This window comes from Bombina bombina, chromosome 6 (genome assembly GCF_027579735.1).
Source record: "Bombina bombina isolate aBomBom1 chromosome 6, aBomBom1.pri, whole genome shotgun sequence".
In the NCBI taxonomy this organism is placed as follows: domain Eukaryota; kingdom Metazoa; phylum Chordata; class Amphibia; order Anura; family Bombinatoridae; genus Bombina; species Bombina bombina.
This window is the reverse complement of record NC_069504.1, coordinates 1061417149-1061436156: the sequence shown is the minus strand read 5'-3', so window position 1 is coordinate 1061436156 and position 19008 is coordinate 1061417149. Positions and strand designations below refer to the sequence as shown.

Sequence of the window (19008 nt, the reverse complement as noted above, 5' to 3'; positions counted from 1 at the left end):
ATACGTTGATCTATGATTAGGGGCATAAATGTTGCAAAATACATACTTGACATCATTGATGTCTGCCTGTAGGATCATAAATCTGCCATCACTATCTAGATATGTATGATTAACAGTCACCTGAAGTCGTTTGCCAAGTAAGATAGCTAGACCTCTACTGGCACTAGTGTGTGAATTATAGAGCACATGGCCCACCCAATCCCTCTGTAGTTTAGAATGTTCCTCGTCTGACAGATGAGTTTCCTGTAATAGGGCTATATCCGCACCCAATCTCCTTAGGTGCGTAAGTATTGCCCGCCTCTTAACGGGGGAGTTGATGCCCCCCACGTTCCAGGTCAGAATTTTAAGGGGCATAGGAGACTAACTTAGGATAGCATGGAGGGTTGCTAAACCGGGACAAAGCCCAAGGAGGGGGAGGGGAGGGAAGACAAGGAGGGGATGGGAGGGTTGGGAAGAAGAGAGAGGGAGAGAAAGAGAAAAAGGAAAAAAAAAAAAAAAAAAAAAAAAAGCAAAACAGAACAAAACGAAACAAAACAAAACCCACAATATCAACACCCGTGTAAACCCTCCTAGCAGAATGTATAAAGACAGACGGCTGAACCGCCAGCAATGTCTTAGGCTTGTAACATATGTGCAAGGGCAACAGTCCAACAAACATTGAATTAGCTAGAGAAACGTTACAATTAGAAAACCTCTTTCTATTGCACCTGAAAAAGAGCAAGGTTAGTAATAACAGTGCAAGTATCAAAGTGATTGTGTGGTAGAGGTAGTGCAGGGTCACAGGAGACCACCAAACAAGCAACAGGTTGGTAAGAAAGGCGATATGTTTAAGTAGCCCTTTTCCAAGATACATGAAAACAAGCGATGGGAGGTTCCCCTGATTCCACTCACCCCCCCCCCATTCGTGTGCATGGGCAATACTTATATGAGCTGTTTCAGAAAACCTTGCACTAGAGTAAAACAATTTAAATATACTTGCAAATCCTTTTCGTGTGTCATCAGGTGGGTTCGTGTCTGAGACATGAAGGTAACTAAACCTGTCAAAGAGAGCATAAACATTAACATATCCCCTCCCCCCTCCACATGACAAACGGGCCAGTTGGCAGGATTATAGGCGGCCATTATGTCAAACAGAGCAATTGTTATAAAGACCGCAGTCACTAGCTGGAATGAAAAGAGAAAAGTTAGGACAACACAAAAGTAGACAAATGCCCAGCCAACATTGCACACTATCAACTTCAATGTTTTAAACTTTCTAAACTTAGCTTTTTTATCTAAACAGGTATGCTCCTTTAGGAGCCAGTCCTCAGCTATTATCATGACCAAGGCTACGTACAGTGAGTAGGTAAATAACCTCTCCATTATTTAACACAGTTCAGTGGGAAAGTCTAGGGTCGTTCAGAACTCCTATAGCTGGTCAAGCAGCCGGCTGACGGTCTTCAGTAGCCAAATAACTGCGTAGGGCTAGAGGGGAGTGGAAATATTTTATGCCATGGGGCGTTTGAAGGCGCAGCTTGGCAGGGTAGAGTAAGGCTACTTGGCGACCCTGTTCGTGTAATTGCGAGCACAAGGGAGCAAACTCCTTTCTTTGTTTTGTTACTTCAACAGAGAAGTCCTGGAACAACAATAGCTTGGAATGTTCAAAGATAACTTCTTTATGAGATCTGTAAGCCCTGAGGAGTTTAAGTTTTTCCTGAAAGTTTAAACATTTCAAAATGACCTGTCTGGGTTTCTGGTTAGCATGTTCAAGAGTCCTTTCAGGCCCTACTCTATGGGCTCTCTCCACATCGATAGGCAGGATATCAGGGGGTAGACCCAGCAATTTGGGGAATGTGAGGGCAGTAAACTCCAAGAGGTCTTTCCCTTTCACTGACTCAGGGACCCCTACAATGCGCAGATTATTGCGCCGACTTCTGTTCTCTAAGTCGTCAACCCTCTCACGCAGAATTTGATTTTGTTTTAGTAATTGCTTAAGTGATGCTTCAGAGGTGACCTGCCTATCTTCGACATCTGAAATGCGGTTCTCAGCTGCACTTATGCGGGAGGAGAACTGGCGGACCTCGCTTGTGAGTGTGTCTACCCCAGATTGCAGGGAATCCATTTTTGGGAGAAAGAAAGATTTAAGTTCTTGCAGTAGGGATTTATGGTCCTGAGTAGGTGATGTTGGGCCCACCGTGTTTGTGTGAAATTCACTGTGCACTTCTACATTGTGCTTTTGTTGTTTTTTATCTGCTCTTGCCCTTTGACTCATGATGTCGTTAGTGGAGGGAGTTAGTCTCTGGAAATATTTATCCACTTTCATGTACCCTGACAAAGCGTCACTTGTTAGGAGTTAATGCACAAGCGTTCAGATTTATAGTATGCTACCCGTTCTGAGTATGAGGACCTGAATAGATCAATCATGTGGCTATGAGGGCCCCAGGTGGATAAGAGTGGGCCCAGCCTACGGTAAGAGAGTTCCCAGGACAAGTTTTACAGTCCTGCGTTCGTGGCCGAGGGGCCTTCAGACAGTTAATGTGCTGGGGGGTTTGAGCAGATAGGTGACTGGAGTCTAAATAAGATAGAATAAGGCCTCCGGGTAAGTTAGGTAGATTAAGCAAGTGTTGCGCACAGCCACGTGGCAGGCCGCGACCTCCAAGGGCCTCAAATTATGGTAAGTCACCCCCCGACTATGTAGTAAGGTCTCAGTGTATAAAGCAGAGTGCTGCAGCAGATTCAATGTTTCACACTAACCATAACAAGCAGGGTAGATGCGGATTTGCCGGGCGTATTTAGGCCTCGTGTAGCGTGTCTCCGTTTTTGCTGCCAGTGGTTCTGTTGTCCAGTATCTCTCTCCGGAATAGCCCCGAGCTGAGGTGTCCTACTTTGAGGGTAAACAAGCTGAGTCCGGTCTTTCGGTATGTGCAGTGTGGAGGAGTGTGGCGCCTTGCCACTTCGTGTAACGGCTCCGCCGCTTGTTGCGTCCGGTGGAAAGGGCGGATGGAAAAGCCCTTCACAAAATACCTTTTGCTGGCGATAGCTAGTATTAGCTCTGCCAGAGTGAGGAGAAGTCGTGGGGTACTAGAACGGTCCGTTTTTAAGGGAGAAAGCAGAGTTTTAACTGATGTTGGAGCGGAGCTCCTTCTGCATGCGACCGTCCTGTAGACCCGCCCACCGGAAGTCAATGCTTGCAAATTTATGCCAAAAAAACCTTCTCCCAGCCTAGTTTGTTTGGATTATACTGATAAAAGTAATTGGATTACAAAGAAAGGGACCTATAGGTGTGGTCATGGTCCTTGTGTCACCTGTGGATTTTTATATTTGGGTAATGGCTTTAGAAGCACTGTAACAGGTGAAGAATTTACAATTAAGTTCTATGCTAATTGTAGAACTACTTTTATAGTTTACCTCCTAGAGTGTTAACATTGTTCCTTACAATATATCGGTCAAACGACCAGAGAACTAAGATCTAGGATCAGGGAGCACATTAGGGATACTAGGGATTATGTTAAAGAATCTGCAGTAGCTAGGAATTTTAATTTGACCCATATGACCAATATATTTTATTGGATATATAGATTGAGGACTGTCCCCTCCCAGGCCTGAACCGTGAGTGGACATGAGCTACTTTATTGAATAATAAATTAAAAAAAAAAAAGTTATTCTTGTAGTTTTCCATACATACATTACAAAGTAATGTTATTACAAAGTAGTGTTAGGACCAGTCTAATTGGGGCACCTTGTAAGTTGGTGACTGGCTAAGCAGAATATGGCCATATTGTGTGACTAAGATCCCAATATTATTTAAAAAGAATAGTTGTCTCTTGATGTTGTTTGCAGGCAATTTTTTTGCAGCAGTTCAAAAAAAAAATGTTGTGCTTTTGAAAATTGATGTGCGCCAATACCTCTTTGTTTGTACATAATATATATATATATATATATATACACACACACACTTTTTCTATAGATGTTCCCCTTTTTTGGCCATATAACTAAATGGGTTAATTAAGTAAAATAAAATAGGATATCTATATGTTTTGTGGTATACCTACATTCAATAACAAATACAAAATACAAAGTTGTTCTCCAGGCAAACCTAAAAAAAAAATTTTTTTTAGCTGTATGGCAAATCCTAATGCTAAAAAAAAAAAAAAAAAAAAAACACAACACTGCGGTCTGTGCAACTACTCAATTCCCCCTTGTAGAAATAAGTCACAGAAAATATATAAACTAATTAAAGTAACAGTGTTCCAATAAACCTTAATTATAAATGTCATGTGTCCATAACATTATTCCCCCCCCCCCTTTTTTTTTTTTTTAAACCATTTACAACCTTCATACCAGGGGGGCAAGTGCTTAAATCTGAACAACGTTCTGATGTAAAAACGAAATCACGTGATTTCAAGGTCGGGATCGGATCAGGGGCGACTGCCTACACTGCTAGGCACGCCCCCTAGTCGGATCTTTCATTCGCTAAAAGGAGTAGTCTGTGGTACACCATATAAAGTGGGACCTTCTATATCGTCGTAACAATGTTAAAGGCCAGCCTTGTTAGGACGGCATGGAACATCCTAATGGCATGAAGGGGATAAATGTATACAAAAAAACAAACAAAAACACAAAAAAAACCATTAGGTTGAGGGCAATTAAAGACGATGCGGACGGATTTCACCCCCGGTTCTTTGTTTGCCTGCCCCTGGTTTAACGTCTTTGCAGGAATTAAACAAATAGTTGTATGCAAGCAATAGTGCAATAATAAAATGTTCTAACACATTACAGCATTTTGTTTGCAAGATATAAATTAGTTTCCAGTACTTTTCTTTCACCTGTTTGGGAAAAATGTAAATGAGCTCCTGCACTTATCACAATTACTGTGTATATTGAAGGGTTGTGATTCGGAGGTCTACAGGACACTGTCCAGCCTCTCATGCAGTACAAAAACAGAATTAAATTGCCGAAAAAGTGGGCAAATATAAATAAATAATGAAAATACATTGCAACGCTGTTTTCCTTTTTTTTTTTTCTTCATTCTTTTATTAAGACGGTTCACAGAACATAAGAAAGAGAATTATATACAATTCGTGCCCATAAAAACAGATAACACATGACATGTGTATACAAAAACAATAGATAAATGCAGGGGGGGGGAAACATGCGTTTCAAATGTTTGACCATGATGAGATTAACAGTTTAACCCAATTTCAGAGTTTCATAAACCAGTACAAGATAATTCCTGTTTATCATGTCCCTATACCAGTGCACTATAAATAATACTGTCATGCCTATGAACCATAGAGTTTCTTTTATTCCCCCCCAAAACAAAAAAATCCTAAAAATATAAAACGAGAGAAAAAAAAAATGTATACATAAATGCATCACTCCATACCTCTATATACTACCTTGCTTTAACACAATCCTCAGATTACTTAGCTAATGATGAAACTGGTATCAAAGAAATAAATAAATGGTTTGGTGTTAAATAGTGGGAATAATAACCGTTTTTAAATCTCCAGTGTTTGTGCTTTGATCAGCAGTAGCCATTTATCCAGAAATTCCTGCGTCTTATTTAATAAGTTAATGTTCTATACCTCGAACGTAATATGTTGTAGTAGGATACTTATAAAACTAGCAAACCTGGGTGGGGATATATCCTTCCACTTCTTCAGTATCGTGTATCTCATTATCATAGTACAGTAGGTATGGTAATAATTTGCTCTAATAATTGCAGAGTCTGACAAGAAAAAAATTCAACTACCATTAAACTTGAAATGATCAGAAAAGTTGATTATACCAAAACTTTAATTTGGACCACAATTGTGATATTATTGGACATTTGCAAAATATATGTAGAATATCTGCCTTACTTAAATGGCATTTAGGACAGAAAAAAAAATCATTATTTGGAAAGAATTTTGCCAATTTGGAGGGAGAAAAATAAACATTATGAATCAATTTGACATGTGATTCTTTCCAACCACTGGGAAGTGAAAGCTTCTGTGTTACCACGAAACTATGTCTAATATTTATGGGCTCTACTGCTGGAAAGTGCAATGCCCAAAAAGCTTGAATTTTAATTTAAATGTAGCTGTCCCTGTTTGGAGAGCAAAATATAATATAGCTAAGAGATAGGACATTTTTCTGTAGGCAAATGTTCTAATAGCTAGATTGATCTCGGACCATCGACCCAGTAGCTCCACTTTCCAACTTTTGGCATTAATAAAGTGACGTATCTGAAAGTATGCTAATATTTGGAACATACGGATAAGATCATTAAGAGAACAGTTGATGTACATATATTAGCCCCTTTTGATGCCATGATTTGAAAACAGATTGTTGAATTCCTGTTATGAATTCTGGATTCCCACATATTGGGAGAAGAGAGGAACATTTGAAATCTATTCTTAGATTGTAACAAATCTTTTGCCATGCTATGATAACATTCTTAAAAGTAATCAAGTTAGTTACATTACTAGGGAGATTCCCTATTGGACAGTGCAAGATCGCCTTAAAAGAGAATGGTGAGACTATTTCGGTTTCAAATTTGATAGAAGTAAATTTACTTAAATTCGTTAGCCAGTCCATTGCAGTCCTCGCTAACGTTACAAGATTATACAGTTTAATATCTGGGAATGCCAACCCAGCATTCTTTTTTTGTGTCAATTTTGCTATCGATATGCAAGCTTTTTGCTTTTTCCATAAAAATATGCTGAATAGAATGTATTTATTTGCCGTTTAAAAATAAGTGGTAGGTTCTGTAACAAATACAGAATTTGCAGGAATATAATTGTTTTAATCACGGTAATTCTAGCTGACAGAGATATAGGAAGATCCATCCAGTTTTTAAAATAGATTTGTTGAAAACCTGCGGAAAATTCATTTCATACTAAAATTTCGGATTTTTATGGAGCAGTATCCCCAAATATTTGATATAATCCGTTTTAAAAGGATGATGTATATAACTATCTGACTTCTTCATGATACACATTAATTCGCTCTTCCCTAGATTGGTCTTATAGCCTGAGATCGAACTAAAAGTAGTAAGCATATCTAATAATAAAGTATAGATTTGTTTGAGTTTTCCAAAAAAAAACTAACAGGTCATCAGCATACAATAGTATTTTAACATTCTCTGTACCAAATTTTAGCCCTGTCAGTTCAGACCGAAGCCATATAGCGAAAGATTCTATAGAAATATTGAACAATAGCGGAAAGGGGACATCCTTGGCGGGTCCCACGGCCTAGTAAGATTCTAGATGAGGGGTTACCATTGAGCAATAAAATAAAAGAGTAAGGATTTGTATATAATTTCCAGATAAAACATGCAAAGCCACCAATAAATCCAAACTGGGATAATGAATCGAGCAAATGATTCCAAGAAATGGAATCAAAAGCTTTCTCTGCATCTAATGACAGCAGAGCCAGATCTGTATCAAACAACTTCTTTTTAATGGATTTTTTTTTTTTAGGTAATTGATGGGGGGTTGTATTCCAAAAATAATCCAAAATGACTTCCACTTTACGCAAATTCAAAGACATATTCCTTCCCTGGATGAAGCCGGTTTGATCAGCAGGTATTATTTTATACATAAATTTGTTTAACCTGTTCGCTAAAATAGACGTCAGGATTTTGTAGTCAGCATTTAGGACAGAGATCGGCCTGTAGGATGCTGGCTCTTCAGCATCCTTACCTTTTTAATGAATAAGAGTAATGTTAGCTGCTGAGAAATAGCTTGATATTGGCATATTAGTGGTGTAATACGCATTAAAGAGTTTAGTGAGTGTCAGTTTAATATCTTCTACTAGAAGTTTATAAAACTCTGCCGGGAGCCAATCTGGACCCGCTGCCTTATTCAGTTTATATTCACCGATAGCCTCACATATCTCATCTACCGACAATGGTTTATTGATCAATTTAAGATCGTTTTCAGTTACCTTGGAAAAGGTAATTTTGGACCAGAAGTTTATTCTGTTAAATGGATCTTCGTCAACTTTCTTATACAGATTTTGATAAAAATGAAAGAATACATCCCTAATATTTTCGTTATCAGTATATCTATGACAACCTTCCTTAAAGTGAAAGTCAACCATAGCGTTTTTAAAACGCTAGGGTTGACTGTTGAAACAAATAAAGGGCACTTTAATTCATGAAGTATAAGGTACTTCATGCAGAAAGTGCCTTTATTTGTTTCAACCGTTCGCCATTCTTAGCTGCTACAGCAGCCCACAGCAAAAAAAATATTGGCTAAGAGGTGATGTTTTCATCTCTTAGCAAATAGTCGTGCAGTAAATCCAGCTCCCATGGGCACCAAACCGGATTTACTGCACGGCTATTGGCTAAGAGGTGAAAACGTCACCTCTTAGCAAAAAAAAAAAAAAACAGACATTAAGTACCATATTCCTAGTACCAAGGGGCAGTGCGTTCTCTGGGAGGCCCCAGGGGTCGGGATTTAAAAAAAAGTAGCGGATTAAGAGAGGCCCTATAATCAAGATATGGCCCACATTCCAAGGTCTCTTCCGCTCATATTCCCTAAGCAATTTTTATCGGATTTGACCCGTCCTCTCAGTGCACACAAATACAGCAGCTCTTACCATCCTCTGTCCCTCTCGATTTACAACGGGTTCTTCACCCCACTACTCTCCCCTACCTCTTCGCTCTGGCGTGCGCCACTATGCCTTAGAAGGCAAACTGTCGACTTCCTCCAGTGAGCTACTAATAGCTCCATGCCTCCAGCTCACGGATATCTCCCTGCGCCACGAGGCTGTGCAGTATCCTCCCTACACGCGCAAGCAGCAACACCTGCTCTTTGGTCCGCCCCAAACGGAAGTCCAACTGTTTCCCTATGCATAATTAAACATTTTGTGGGGAATGTACTTTAAAAAGGGACAGTCAACACCAGATTTTTTGTTTTGTTTTTTTTAAAAAAAGATAGATAATCCCTTTATTACCCATTCCCCAGTTTTGCATAACCAACACAGTTATAATAATACACGTTTTACCTCTGTGCCCCCTTATTTCATTTCATTTGACAGACTTGCATTTTAGCCAATCAGTGCTCACTCCTGGTTAAATTCACGTGCCTGAGCTCAATGTTATCTATGTAAAACATTAACTAATGCCCTCTAGTGGTGAAAAACTGTCAACATGCTTTCATATTAAAGGCGGCCTTCAACGTCTAAGAAATTAGCATATAAACCTCCTAGGTTTAGCTTTAAACTAAGAATACAAGAGAAAAAAGCAAAATTGGTAATAAAAGTAAATTGGAAAGTTGTTTAAAATCACATGCCCTATATGAATCATGAAAGGTTTTTTTGGTCTTGATTGACCCTTTAAAGGGATACTAAACCCAATTTTTTTATTTCATGATTCAGATAGAGCATGAGATTTTAAGCACCTTTCTATTTACTCCTATTATCAATTTTTCTTTATTCTCTTGCTATCTTGATTTGAAAAAGCAATACTGTAAGCTTTAGAGCCAGACCATTTTTTGTTCAGCACATGGTTAGCACTTGCTAATTTGTGGCTAAATGTAGCAAACCAATCAGCAGCTCTACCAAGGTGCTGAAATTAAAAATGGGCCGGCTCCTAACTTTTTATTAATGCTTTTTCAAATCAAGATAACATGAGAACAAAGAAAAATTGATAATAGGAGTAAATTAGAAAGTTGCTTAAAATTGCATGCTCTATCTGAATCATGAAAGAAAAAAGGAGGGGTTAGTATCCCTTTAAGTTTTATGTTGGGACAGTAAACATTAAGATTTTTTTTTTTCAGAAATAGAATCATTATTACAATAAAACGTTTTATTACCTGGAAAAGTTGCGCCTGGTGACAGATAATAAAAATAAAATATATATATATATGTTCTGCCAATCTAACTGATCGCTGCAACTTTCCCATAAGCAGCACACTCACAGTCTGAGAAGCCACGAGAGAATGTGTTTAACGCTGCTATGGGGAAAGTAGTATCAATCGGTCATCTTTTGAATGGCAGAACCAATTACTTCTTAAAATAAAAAGCTGTTTACATGGCAGTAGCCAACACCAGGAGCCGAGCACCACTTTTCCAGGTAACAAACACGTGTTTTAAATACTTTTAAACAGGGGGGGGGGGGTGGCGTTTTTTATTGTAATGATTCTGTTTCCGACAAAACAATTGTAAAGTTTACTGTCCCTTTAACTGACACAATTTATTATTTTATTGCGTGAAGCTGCCATATGTTCAAATACAAATAAAGATTATGTTTCACCTTTAGCTCACAAAACAACAGACACAAAAAGAATTTGAGGATCTCTGCATTAACACAGGTGCTGGTAACTTGTTAGATTGATTGGTCGAATATTGCACAGATAAAGATACTATTGGTGTATTAGAATTGCATCCATCATGCTATTTTGAAAATGTAATTGTGTTACCTTTTTGTACCCTGTACACACACATTTTATTTTTTTCTCATATCACAATAAAAACTTCATGCAAGCCAGCAACATAGATTATTGTTCTTTATTTCACAAGAGAAAAATGAAATGTTTCCGGATTTGCAAATATTTGGAATAATAAGTAAACATTGTGCACAAAAGGCAGCAAATAAAGTCTGGCATTAGACACAGTCAATGTAAACAAAGATGACTTTCCCTGGTAGTGTCATATTATTTATATTGACACCCATGGTTTTTCATAATGTTGTAGTATCTTTAGTATAAAATACTAGATCAGAAGGATACTCTATATAAAGCAGAATCACACATCCCATTAGAGAAGCGTTGTCTCTTAGGAACACAGTAAAATAATGACAAGTTTAAGTGGACCAACTCAAAGCTAAAAAGACTTTGTATTTGCCCTGCAAAACGTGAAAGGGTCATATTAGTCTGTAGTATGGAGGGGCCCACGCTCTAAACCAACGCAAGCTAAGTGGTACGTATGCACAATGCATGGAGCATAACTATTAGCTGCTGTACATCTGAGGCACACATGGTACCAGTGTCATGCTAAAAGAAAATAAATACTGCAGACTTTAAATGCACACTGCATTGCAAAAGGAGTCTAGAATGTTGAGATTTTAAGATAAAATGTTTATTTATATGCAGTTTAAAAAAATTATTCAAATATATGTTTACTTTTAACCCCTTTTACTTTAATTTAATTCTGAAAATGTTGGGCTTTTTAATTCCCGTTAGAAGTGGAAATGCAGACTCCAGACTTGGCAGACAGCCATTGGTTGCACACACTAGTGATTCTTTAATAGCTGTATTTTATTGGCCTGAGCAAAAAAGACCAGACAAAGGTAATCTAGGTTACAACATGGTGGCACACATTTCTTTATATAAACTAAAATGTAAACAAATATGTTTAAAAACTGAATCTGCCTATTTTTCTCTATCTTCCCAGCTTCTCTAGCATGTCTTTAGCGTTATAGGTCCTGCGCTACAAAAGATCTGGATACAAAAGAAATGTTTGAAACCATTTAACAGCACAGCTTACAAGGGGATTCTCAGATATCCTCCAACTGAAAAACCTGATGGTACTCAGGCTTCTGGTCTTCTCTGCAGGGACCAACTGTGGACAAATGTATATGAGAGTGTGCTCTCAACTAAACAATCAGTGCGTGGAATGCTGCAAGGACAATTAAAAGGACATTAAAGTCATAATTAGACAGAGCATACCATTTTAACAACTTTGCTACTATTATTTAATTTGCTTCCTTCTCTTGTTATCCTTTGCTGAAAGGATTACCTAGGTAAGCTCAGGAGCAGCAAAGGGTTGGCTCACCCATGTGTTCAGTTAAAAAACAGTAGTGCATTGCTGCTCCTTCAACAAATTATACCAAGAGAATGAAGCAAATTTGATAATAGAAGTAGACTTTAAAAGTTGTCTAAAATGGTTTGTTCTACCTAAATCATGAAATTAAAAAAATGGGTCCCTTTAAGTTTTGGTGGAGGCACTCCAGTCTTTCAGACAAATTTTAGAAGGTAATTAAAAATAAATAATGAATGTGTGTTGTAACGTTACTTTGTTTTCTACAACTAAACATTGACTGAAGGAGTGAACAGCTTTCTCAGTGGGTTTGCATAAGCTAGTGCCTCCGTGCATCTATAAATAATGAAGTCAGGATTTTCTGATAAGGATATGAAAACCTAGCCAGGTGCCGCAAATGAAATGTAAATTTACAATTTCAAGGCAAATGAAGGTCATTTCCTTTATCTGTAAAATACTAGAGCATAAAGGTTTGTTGTTTGTTTCTGCTGCAAACTATTCTGAAAATATAAAAGACAAACAGGGTGAGTTGGTGCATGGACTCTCACACGATCCACAGGGACCCAGCTTGCTGGACCAAAAACAAGAGCAGATAATATGAGAGAGAAAAAAAAAAGAGAAAAAAAAAAAAGAGATAGAGATGATAGAGATGATAGAGATAGAGATGATAGAGATAGAGATGATAGAGATGATAGAGATAGATAGAGAGATAGAGAGAGAGAGAGAGATAGAGAGAGAGAGATAGAGAGAGAGATAGAGAGATAGAGAGAGAGAGATAGAGAGAGATATAGAGAGAGAGAGAGAGAGAGAGATATAGAGAGAGAGAGAGAGAGAGAGAGATAGATATAGAGAGAGAGATAGAGAGATATATATAGATATATATAATGCCAAAAACAAATATCCACAGCTTCCTGTTTCTGACATACACAGATTTATTTAAATAATCACCTTTTAAGATCAAACCAAGTAATTCAGTAGCTTGTTCATCATAAAGTCATTTGTGGCTTCACTGAGTCTAATGAGGACTGGTGTTTAGGGCTCGATTTATCAAGCTACGGTGGACTGGGACGCCCCTGTCTGCCGCAGCTCACCTCTGGAGGACAGAATTCGGTTGGCAGAATTCCACAAGACCATTATTTTACGCTCTTATGCAACGCTGCCCCCTGTCAGCAAGAACGGGGAGACTGAAATTCTTCACCTAACAGAAGATGTTAGGAAGCAGCGGTCTGATGGCCGCTGCTTTATAAATACAGACTTCAGGCGAGAACCTGCAGTCCAAGAGCAGGAAAAGGCTTGATAAATCGAGCCCTTGGTGTGCATCTTGGACACACAAGTTGATGATCTAAAACTCTGCTTTAGTGAGATTATATAAAATAGCTCTGCGGAATCTGTTGGCGATCTACAAATAATAATAATTATAATAATAACAATACTACAAAGAAGCCCAGTCAGAACTGCAATTTAGCAAGACAAATTTTAGCTTGAGAGTGGTTTATCTAGCTATGCAGGGTTCAATGTATGAAGAGTGACATTTATTACAATATAATATCAAAAAGAGCCCACAAAGATGCATATGTGATTTCTCTACTTGCCTGAAAGTTTTTGATAATCAGGCCCACAGTCTTAAAGGGACATAAAACCCAATTTTTTTCTTTTACTATTCAGATACATTTATAAACTATTTTCCAATTTAATTATGTTATCAAATTTGCTTCATTCTCTTGGTATCCTTTGTTGAAGAAACCTCAATGCACATGGGTGAGCCAATAACATGAAGCATATATGTGAGCCACTGATCCTACCTAGGTATGCTTTTCAGCAAAAGATACCAAAAGAACAAAACAAATTAGAGAAGTAAATTGAAAAGTTGTTTAAAATGGCATGTGCTCTACAAATTATGAAACAAAATAGGTTTCATGTCCTTTTAAAGTGTCAGTAAAATTTAAAAATAATGTTATATAATTCTGCACATAGTACAGAATTATATAACATTATATTAGCCAAACTTTATAAAACTTAAATGTACCCTTTTAATTTTTTTAAAAAAAAAACGCTGTTTTACAGACCCGCTCTCTGTACTCTGCTGAGCGGGTCTGTTATATTCACACAGCGCATCGGGCCAGCTGTATAGTCACAGCCCGGCCCGACCGCGCCATAAGACTAAGTGCAGCTCGCTTCTTCTGTCAGACAGAGCAGGAGCGAGCTGCACTTAGTCTTATGGAGCGGTCGGGCTGGGCTACGACTATAAAGCTGGCCCGATGCGCTGTGTGAATATAACAGACCCACTCAGCAGAGTACAGAGAGCGGGTCTGTAAAACAGCGGGGGGGGTTTTATAATTAAAAGGGTACATTATGTTTTAGAAAGTTTGGCTAATATAATGTTATATAATTCTGCACTATGTGCAGAATTATATAACATTATTTTTAAGGTTTACTGTCCCTTTAACTATCGGTGCTGTTAATTTCTGATATTATTCATGGAACAGACAAAACATTTAAAAAGCACAAATAAAATCAATTAAAAATAATTTAAACAAAATAGTAAAATTTCTGCCAATAATACCAATTAAGACAAAAAAAAACATTTATCAATTGCTGGGTGGACAATGTTCACTCTTGCCAAACCCGTTTGCCCAGCAGCTGCTATCTGCATTTAAAGGGACAGTCTAGTTAAAATTAAAAACTTTCATGATTCAGATAAGGCATGCAATTTTAAGCAACTTTCCCAATTTACTTTTATCATGACATTTGCTTTATTCTCTTGGTAATTCTTTGTTGAAAGCTAAACCTAGGTAGGCTCATATGCTAATTTCTAAGCCCTTGAATGCCACCTCTTATCTCAGTGCATTTTGAAAAAATTTCACAGCTACACAGCACTAGTTTATGTGCTCACTACTGTGGAGTTATGTATTTGTCACCACTGATTGGCTAAAATGCAAATTTGTCAAAAGAACTGAAATAAGGGGACAGTTTGCAGAGGCTTAGATACAAGATAATCACAGAGCTAAAAATTGTATTATAACTGTGTTGGTTATGCAAAACTGGGGAATGGGTAATAAAAATGGATTACCTATCTTTTTAAACAACGAAAAAAATCTGGAATTAGCCGTCCCTTTAAAAGGGACATTGTACATTAGCGTTTTCTTTGCATAAATGTATTTGTAGATTATCTATTTATATAGCACATTTGGGGTTTTACTTATTTTTAAATAACATTGTGCTGATTTCCAGTCTCTTAACCAAGCCCCAAAAAGTTCTAAATGTATTTTGATGTATACAGACTTCAGATCGCTTCTGTTTGTATTATGGGTCTTTTTATATGCAGGGGAGGGGGGGTCTGCTCTCAGCCCCTTTTAGTGTGTGCCCAGCCTAAACTCATCAACAGTGCTAAATTGGGAGCCTCTAAGTAAGTTTTTACATGGTTTTTTTAATGGATTTTTAGATTAGTATCTGTGCATATTCTACTTTATAGTAGTGTCTATTACACGCAGTTATATGAAAATTGGTATATGCTGTCCCTTTAACACTGCACAAGCAATTGCTTGTGTAGCCACACTGCCTGCTCTAGTGCAACCAACTGCGCTACAGCAGGGCTTGTCAATAATCACGATCGGATCAGATTGAGATGATTTAACTCTGCAAGCCTTGAGGTGGTGAAAATGCTAAGTAGCTACTGATAAATTCTCCTAGTTACTTAAAGGGATAGAAATATCAACACTGAAATGTCACCGTTATTGCGTGCTCCTGATAATTAGCATACCAATGCGCATGCTTAAATCCGGAATGTACAATGCTACAAGTAAACATTGAATCTTGGGATCCAATGTTTACTTGTAGATGCGTAAGGTGAACAAACTCTTTCAATTTTCACGCAATTGATCATCAATTTTTTACCTCTATAAAATCGTAAAAGGTAAATAAAATTTCTCATAGCAAATACACGTGCGCATTCGTGAACTCGCACGCACACAAACTATTATCTGCTTTTAACCAAGATTGCGCAACTACACACATACGCATTAACTAATCACATAGACGAAAGCGAGCCAGATGAACTGTAATCCAATTGGATAATAGAAAACTTCCAAAAAAGAAAAAAAAAAAAACAAAAAAACTATTGCGTTAATAGGTTGAATTAGAAAATTGACAGACAGCTGTATTCGACTACCAAAACAGAAATCTTGAAGGTAAGGTAGAGAGAAATAGAAAGCGCAAATACATATTTTTTACATGAAACATGACTTATCTGAAAAGTGAGTTTACCATCCCTTTAAGTCTTCACAGCCACAGCTCTCTGAGCTGGCAGAGTATTTGAATACCAGTGCACGGTCTCTTGCGGCACGTTTGTATGCTGCTGAAAACGTTACATTTTACTAGAAGCATTTTTGCTAATAGAAGTATATTGCAAAAATGTTTACATTTAAACTTGAAAACCATTGTATCCCTTTAAACATTTAGTGATAATTGGTGTGAAAATATAAAAGCTTAAAAACACTGACCAGCAGGGCCGGCTCAACCATGGGACCAAGTGGGTCCAAGGGACCCAGGCAGCACTTGAAAAGGGGCAGCACTTTATTGACTGAGTCAGTCACTGTCAGACCCCTGTCTTCTGTCTCCGTGTGGGAATGCACAAAGACACAGAATCAACCCTCTAACTTCTTTCCCACTTATGCTGAAATTGTTCATAAGCATTGGTTGCATGCAGGTATGCAGGCTTAGTAAGGTCAGTGGCAAGGCTAGTAGGTTGATATGTTAATCAATAATGTTATTATTGGGGGGCGTCATTGTAATCTCGGACCCAGGCAGCAAAATATCTTGAGCCAGCCCTGCTGACCAGAAAACTAAACATTTTGTGCAGCCACCCCACCCCCCCCATATTTACAGCACATAGCTAGACAAACACACTGTATTGCTGTTCTGGAGCATAAAAGTGCAAAAAGAAAATGCACTGATAGCATATTGTATTATTGCACTGTTATTAGCCCATGCAAAGGGGTTAAATACATAGTTAAATTCTGTTCCAGGGCAGTAATGTACCACTGGAAGCTAGCTGAACACATCTGATAAGCCTATGATAATAGACCTGTATGTAGCCACTCATCAGCTAGCTCTCAGTAGTAGTACACAGATGCCCCTGAATCTACATAGGTATACTTTTCAACAAAGGATGATAAGAACAAAGCAAATTAGATAATAGAAATAAATTGAAAATAGCTTGCTATTTGAACCATGAAAGTTAAATATTTACTTTCATTTCCCTCAAGGGTTACACACTTATGCAAGCAGCAATATGTTCTAACACATTACAGCATTTTGTTTTTACCCATAATTCCTGTGTCTACACTTCTATGCAGTCCATAAACCTTTCTGTCAAACCTCTTCTACCTCTGGTTCTTACTCTTTAGCCCTTAGGTATCTGTCTATGTCCCTCAAGTACCCTTGTGTAACGAGTTGACCCTGCTCTGCCTGTGTAACCTCACGCAGAGTTTTTAACTCCCACCCCCAAGTTTTTAGTTTTCCCTAGAATCCCCCCTCGCTCATCTTTCACCTACCAAATTGGTGGTGTCCCAATGCCGAATTTCTTCCTTTTTTTCTCTCCTACTGAAATGAGTTCTCCCACTTTCTTCCCAGTATCTCTCAGTCCATCTCTCTCACCACCAGTAACCCCCCCCCCCCTTCTGTCACCACCAGTAACTCCCAGTCACCCTATGTCACCACCAGTAACTCTCAGCCCCTCTCTGTCTACTATCCCCGCCGCATATTTCTCTCTCTCTCCCTGGGCTCATTGTATGATACTTCACTAATCTCCAATCCCTCTGCCTCGCTCACCTCCTGGTATCTCACGCACTCTGTAACTCGCCTCCCCGTAAGCAGATCACTCATGCAGCCAGGTCTATCCTTACACGGCTTCTCTACAAACTGTAACTCATCGTCAAGTTCCACTAGCAGTGGATTGTGCGATACGGTCGGCAACTACTTTAGGCACCGCCCACTACAGAAACTAACACCGCCCTTCCTTCTACCCGCAGGGAACGCTTACCAAGACACACCCTTATTGTAATAGCCACGCCCACCGTACAGTTTGCCTCAGATGGAAGCAAATATAGGCTATAGTTACTAATTTTTATTTGTAAGATTTACGATTTCTTATATATACTGTCCCAGAGTGTAGTTGGGAGATGCAAATTTAGTTGTTAATCGTGTTTGTTTAGCAAGGATTGTGCATATGATTATATCCCATCACTCTACAATTCTTTTTTCCAGATGTTTCTTTACTGTTTTGTTTGAATAAAGCTTTCTCTGATGCTCTGCACCTTACATTTATTTATTCATTTAATTTTTTATTGAGGTAATCAATAAGTTCTTCCATCCAAGAATGTACAACCAAGCCATGTTTAGTACTGTATTTTGTATAAGAAAACTTAATTATTCCAAATAAAAACAAAATAAATATGCACGCAAAAATGTAAATCACAATGAATTGCGAGTGCGACCTCATTTTTTTCCTGGCCTGTTTACAGCATTGCAGTGCTCTCTGTGTCTGTGTTTACTTCAATAATTTCCTATGTTTTGTGGGTAATGTACAGTTATAGTTTATACAGCACTGTACCTGTATATGATCCATGTCTAGTGTCTGCATGTATTGTAATTGCGTAATTGAATACTGTACTTTACTGTGCGAGTGTTAAACTATTGCATACCTAATATCTGTTAGTTCAAACACGTTTTCAAGCTTTTAAACTCACTGGCTAGTGAAAAGAAATCTAAATCTGCCTTGCTCCGCTTTAAAGTGAATGCTAACTTTCACAAATGAAAGCCCTGTTTTTAAAAATACTATTAAAAAACGGGCACTTTCATTAATGAAAGTTTACATTGAAGCCGTTCTTTTAAAATACTTACCTTTTATTCCTAGCAAGCGTGGAACACCAGAGCAGCGATTCCTCCGCCCTCAGGACTTCTTACTTCAGAAATGACGAATCCGGCTTCCTCCAATCACGGCATGGCCTCAGGCAATGGTTGCTCTGGGGGAGAAGCCGTTATTGGAGGAAACCGGATTCGTAATTTCTGACATAAGAAGAGACAATCTGGATGCGGGGGGATTGCTGCTCAGGTGTTCCACACGTGCTAGGAATAAAAGGTATTTTAAAAGAACGGCTTCAATGCAAACTTTCATGAATGAAAGCATACCCCCCAACTGTTCCGATTTTCGCGGGACAGTCCTGATTTTAAGGGTCTGTCCAACTGCTAGCCATCTGTCCCGCATTGCCCCATCCATTT

At 38.3% G+C, this 19008-nt stretch overlaps 1 protein-coding gene across 2 annotated transcripts in view; it reads right to left on the bottom strand.

The window, feature by feature from the left end:
* MANSC1 (MANSC domain containing 1) overlaps positions 1-17666 on the bottom strand; it is a 96202-nt gene extending 78536 nt beyond the window's left edge. The window contains exon 1 of one of the 2 annotated variants that reach the window (XM_053718914.1): positions 17560-17666. The gene's annotated coding sequence lies outside the window, so the exon portion shown is untranslated. Of the gene's footprint in view, positions 1-17282; positions 17328-17559 lie in introns of those variants that run through there. The other variant, XM_053718915.1, reaches the window with a different exon arrangement.
* Positions 17667-19008: the final 1342 nt, after the last annotated feature.